Source organism: Gavialis gangeticus, unplaced genomic scaffold (genome assembly GCF_001723915.1).
Source record: "Gavialis gangeticus isolate Ggan-Ray unplaced genomic scaffold, GavGan_comp1, whole genome shotgun sequence".
Taxonomy (NCBI): Eukaryota; Metazoa; Chordata; order Crocodylia; family Gavialidae; genus Gavialis; species Gavialis gangeticus.
The window spans coordinates 44,742,490-44,748,651 of NW_017729006.1; the positions used below are offsets into that span (position 1 = coordinate 44,742,490).

The 6,162-nt window shown below is 47.0% G+C and overlaps 1 long non-coding RNA gene across 1 annotated transcript in view; it reads right to left on the reverse strand.

Annotated features, from left to right (window-relative positions):
- Nucleotides 1-101: 101 nt before the first annotated feature.
- The window catches only part of LOC109291994, an 11,913-nt gene continuing 5,852 nt past the window's right edge, over nucleotides 102-6,162 (reverse strand). Inside the window, exon 3 of the long non-coding RNA XR_002096016.1 lies at nucleotides 102-165. This is a non-coding gene — a long non-coding RNA (uncharacterized LOC109291994). The remainder of the gene's footprint in view (nucleotides 166-6,162) is intronic.

Below are 6,162 nucleotides of genomic sequence, written 5' to 3' on the forward strand. Positions count from 1 at the left end.
GGGGGGGCAAAGAATGGTGGTAAATTTTTAACAAACCCCTCTGTCAACTGCTCCCATTGCTGCAGCGGGCAAACAGAGCCAGAAAACTTGGCCTGAGTATGTGATAATTACTCTCTTTGAAATGTGAAGTGGCTGGGTAATATCCCTCATTGAAAAGGAAAGTGCCTGCCCATAATGTCTTAGCAAGTGGCACCCTTTGGGCAGAACATTCATGGAAGCTGAAGTCAGGTATATAGAGACTTAGATTTTCATATTTAAACAATTTATATATTTAGCATGTGACCTTGAGGTATTCTATACCCAGAGCTGGACTCTCCTCTGTACACAGATGTTGGCTCTGGAGAGCCAAGAGACAGAAACCTTTTGTGAAACTTTGCAACATTTCACATATCAGATGCTTAGCAACAATTGCAGTCCTCTGCCTTTCCTCAGATGACGGCTTGGCCGTGCACGGTGGTGCATAGTGAGAATGGTAAGTCAGCCGGTCAGACACAGCAGCCAGGAGGCCTCCAGATGTCCCCTTCCCCCTCCCCTCTCCCCCCCCACTATATGTCCACTGTGGCCATTGTGCTGTGCTGTTATGTGGTGGTGGGAACAAGGGGCCAGGGTGGTACTGTCATGCCACCCTACCCTAATATTCATCTTAATAGTAATCCTTACACTCCTTGGATCCTCAGTGTGCACTAGCATGCATGTTGGGGAAAGAAATGACCCAATATTCATAAAGCAGGTGGCCACTTATTGGTTCTGCAGGAGCACGGAACACGTTGGTTGGGTTTTCTGTAAGACCACCAAGTGAATAAGTGGTTTTGGGGAGCGGGGCTTGGAAATTCATACACACCATGAGTAAAAGATATCTTTCAGTGGGGGTATAGGGGTAGCAGTGGTTCCTCAAGGCCACGGCTTTAATGCAAAGTCTTAGGAGCACTGCTCTGCTAACATATTTTCTGCAATGCAACAGTAGCAGTTTTCATTGGCTTCTGTTAATGCCCTGCTCAGAATTGCCTGTCACCACTGATGGTGGGGTTCTGGGGAGTTGGTCTGAAGATAAGAACCTTTACCAACCTCATTGCCACAGACCCTGCTCCTCAGTCCTCCTGGTTGTGGGTCAAGGAGGGATAGATGCATAGAAGAAGTAAATATAAGACTCCAGTGATGGTGCAACTGTGAGGACTTCAGGGTTATTTGACAATGGCACATACCTCAGGGACTGTGATCTTTTGGGAAGAGATGGCATCCACCTCATGCCAAAGGGGAAGAAGATTTTCTTGGCTAGAATGGCAGACCTCCTGAGTAGGACTTTAAACTGAGATTGCTGGGGGATGGACCATCAACTACTAATAGAAGCCTGAGAAACAGAAACCTTGAAACCAGCGTCTCAGGGTACAGGAGGAAGCTTTCTCTGACACCAGCCAACAGACAGGGTATTCCACAGATCATCAGAAAGCCTAGGACCTCCATTGACAGGCTTAGTTGCCTGTACAATAACACTAGAAGCATGGGAAACAAGCAGGAGGAACTAGCCCTCCTACTAACCAACAAGCAATACAATCTTATAGGGACCACAGAGACCTGGTGGGACTCCACCTATGACTGGACCACCCTGTATACAAGGGATTGTGTTGGGAAGAAGGGCAGAGGAGTTGCTGTCTATGTGAAAGAACATTACACTTCCCTTGAAGTGAAGATTGGAAACAAAGAAGGGTGACTTGAGACCCTCTGGGTCAAGGTACATGGAGAGCATGGGGAAGAGGATTTGACCATAGGATGTTATTACAGCTCTCTGAACCAAGAGGAATTCTCTAGAGAACTGGCAGAGGCTGCATGCTCTCAGAGCATGGTCATCATGGGTGACTTCAACTACCCAGACATCTCATCGGATGAGCACTCAGCCAGATCCAACTGCTCACAAAGCTTCCTCACTTGCATTGAGGAGCAGTAACTCAGGAAGTCTATGGGCTGACCAGGGACAAGGCACTCCTAGACTTGGTTCTTGCCAAAGGGGATGATCTAGTGAGCAACCTGAGGATTGAAGGGAAACTGGATGACAGTGACCATGAGATGATCACTTTCTCCATCCACTGTAAGTTAGGGAAATTGACCATTAGGGTAGAAATCCTTGATTTTTTTAAAGCTGATTTCCACAAGCTCAGGAGGTTGGTTGGTGAGGCCCTGTGGGACCATGGTCTGATGAGGAAGGGAGTACAAGAAGAGCAGTCATTCATCAAGGAAGCGATCTGAAAAGCTCAAAGGAAGTCCATTCTCTTCCATAAGAAAAGCAGCAAAAGAGCTGGGAGACCCCCTTGGCTCAACAGGGAAGTCATGGACCTCCTGAAATTAAAATGAGAAGGCTACAAGGGATGCAAGTCAGGAGTAACTACCAAAGAGGAGTATTCAGCAACAGCCTGCACCTGTAGGGAGCAGATCAGGACAGCAAAAACACAAAAGGAATACAAATTGGCAACCAGAATCAAGGACAACCAAAAGTCCTACTATAGATATGTAGGAAGTCGGGGAAAAAAAACAAGGGAAGAATAGGGGCCCTATTAATGTAATAGGATGGCTGATAACTGACATTCAGGACAAAACTGAATTCCTGAATGAATACTTCACAATGGTATTCCACCAGTCCAAGGGCATTAGTCTGCTTGGAAGGATACAGGATGATTATGGTATGGGTGACCACCCTCCCATAATTGTAGATCTTGTGGGGGAACACCTACTAAGGCTAAATATCTATAAATCAGCAGGACCATCTGAACTACACCTGAGAGTGCTAAAAGAACTTGTCAACATCATAGCACGACCTATGGCAAAGTTATTTTAAGACTTATGGAGTTCAGGAGAGGTGCCAGAAGACTGGAAGAAAGCCAATGTGGTGCCTAACTTTAAGAAAGGGAGAAAGGAGGACCCGGAAAATTACAAACCTATCAGTTTGACCTCAATCCCTGGTAAAATCCTGGAGAAAATTATCAAAGAATCCATCACAGACAGGCTAACTGAAGGCAGTATTCTGAAGGATAGCCAACCTGGCTTTGTTACAGGCAGGTCATGCCAGACCAACATCATTTCCTTCTACAAGCTGGTAACTTGCCACCTGGATAGGGGAAGTGAGGTTGATGTCATATACTTGGATTTCAAAAAGGCCTTTGATTTGGTCTCCCATAATGTCCTCATGGTTAAATTGAGAAAATGTGGCCTTGACTACTCTATGGTCTGGTGGCTAGGTAACTGGCTCTGTGTTAGGACCCAAAGGGTATTGATTGACAGAACTGAGTCATCATGGTGCAAGGTTACCAGTGGCTTCCTTCAGGTTTCAGTATTTGGACCAGTGCTCTTCAACATGTTCATCAATTATTTGGATTTGGGTATTAAAAGTGAACTGGCAAAGTTCGTTGATGACACCAAACTATGGGGGAGCGTGGTCACATTTGAAGACAGGATGGCAATACAGGCCAACATGTATAGGCTTGTGAGGTGGGCAGACCTCAGCCTGATGTCATTTAATACGGAGAAATGTAAGGTGCTCCATCTGGGGAGAAATAATCCACAACATACTTACAGGCTTGGCAGTGCTACGCTTGCCAGCACCACAACTGAATGAGACCTCGGTGTCACGATTAACAACAAAATGAACATGAGCCATCAATGCAATGCCTTAGTTGGCAGAGCTAATCAAACACTGGAATGTATCTACTGAGGCAACTCGAGGAAGGCTAAGGATGTCATAGTTTCATAGTGCTTAGGGTCAGAAGGGACCTAAACAGATCATCAGGTCCAACCCCCTGCCCCAGGCAGGAACGAGTGCTGGGGTCATAACACCCCAGCCAAATATCTATCCAGCCTCCTCTTGAAGACCCCCAAAGTAGGAGAGAGCGCCACCTCCTTTGGGAGTCCATTCCAGGGCCTGGTAGCCCTAACCATAAAGTAATGCCTCCTGATGTCCAGCCTGAACCTTCTGTCTAACAATTTGTGGCCGTTATTTCTAGTAACCCCTGGTGGTACCCGAGGGAACAGAGCCTCACCCAATTTCTGCTGGCCCCCCCGGTGAGTTTTTAAATGGCCACCAGGTCCCCTCTCAGCCTTCTCTTGTGGAGGCTGAATAGATTCAGGCCCTTTAGCCTCTCTTTGTAGGGCCTGACCTGCTGCCCCTTAACCATGCAAGTGGCCCTCCTCTGGACCCTCTTAATGCTAGCCACATTCCTCTTGAAGTGCAGAACCCAGAACTGGATGCAGTACTCCAACTGTGGCCTGACCAATGCCACGTAGAAGGGAAGGATCACTTCCCTGGACCTGCTTGTGATGCATCTGTAGATGCATGACAAGGTGTGGTTAGCCTTACTGACCACTTCCTCGCATTGGCGGCTGACATTCATCCTGGAGTCAACAATGACTCCAAGGTTCCTTTCTGCCACTGTGTTGATCAGAAGGGTGTTGTTCCCCAGCCTATAGGTGTGTTGCTGGTTCCTCTTCCCTAGATGCAGTACCCTGTACTTGTCTGCATTGAATTCCATCCTATTCTCATCTGACCACCTCCGTAACCTGTCTAGATCTAGCTGGATTCTATTTCTGCCCTCTAGTGTGCCCACCTCACCCCACACCTTGGTATCATCAGTGAATTTGGACAGTGTGCTTTCCACACCCACATCCAGATTGCTGATAAAGGTGTTGAACAGTACAGGTCTCAGGACCGACCCCTGGGGGACTCCACGGCCCACATCCTTCCAGGTTGAAAATGATCCATTCACCAGCACCTTCTGGGTGCAACCATTTGCCAATTTACCACCCACCTGACTGTGTAGGCATCAATGCTGCAGTCATCTAGTTTTTTTGAGAGAATGTGGTGAAAAACAGTGTCAAAGGCCTTATTAAAGTCCAGGAAGACAACATCCACCTCAATGCCCTCATCCAGGGACTTTGTGACCTGATCATAAAAGGAAAGCAGGTTAGTTGGGCAGGATCTGCCCTCAATGAACCCATGTTGGATGCCCCTGAGCATTACCTCCCCTGCTGGGCTCTTTCAGGTGTGTTCCTTGATAATTTTCTCAAAGGTCTTCCCAAAGTTATCCTCCTGCTCTACTCAGCTTTGGTGAACCCTGATTGCTTTTTCCTCTAGACCAATACAAGCTGGATACCTGCTTACAGAGATGCACTGCAGAGATTCCTTGGGGCTTGTCTCTGGAAGTGGAGAAAGCTTGGTGGATGCTCCCAGGCCTTAGAGGACCCAATTCTGCATGCAAATTTCTGGGGCATGTAGGATGTGGCTGCTTAAGCCATGGGAGAACCTCCCTGAGGCATCTGGAGAACAGTCAGCTCCTGGCTGCCTGTGTTCTCACACATTAAAGCAACCAGACATCTGCCACTAAATGGGAGAAATTGTTTCCACTTATACCGTGATCACAAATTTTGGGCATTTGTGGCATGACAGGGGGTCTTAATGCTGTCTGCTTGCCCTTTGCTCCACCATAAACATTTTTGTGGTAGAACAAAGGCCATATCTGTTTCCACCCAGTGACGTTATACAGTTCACTAAAGCAAGTGTTAACATGATGCACTCCTTTATTTTGAATGCAGCTGTTAACCATCAATATTTTAGCTAGCGTTCAAAGATGAATGGATATTGGGGTGGGCAGGCAACTAATTAAAATACTGAGGTGACAGGAGTGGTCAAGAATCATAAGATTTGGCCAGGTAACCTAAGAGTTAAAGCTAAAGCTGGATATCTGCCAGGCTTTATGTGTGTAGCCCGGGTACACCCAAGTGTGTGCCCTGATCCCAATCACAAGGGAGTGGTGAGAGGTGAGGGTGTTTCATAGATTTCATAAATTATAGAGTTGGAAGGGACCTAATGGATCATCATGTCTGACCCCCTGCCCCTGGCAGGAAAGAGGACCGAGGTCAGATGATTCCAGTCAGGTGATTGTCAAGCCTCCTCTTGAAGACCTCCAAGTTAGGTGATAGCACCACCTCTCTTGGAAGCCCATTCCAGACTCTAGCCACCTTTATTGTAAAAAATGTCTTCCTAATGTCTAACCTAAATCTACTCTCCACTAATTTACACCCATTATTCCTATTTACTCCCTGGGGCACTCTGGTAAACAGCACATCCCCAATTCCCTGCTGTCCTCCCCTGATAAATTTATAGGTGGCTACAAGGTCACC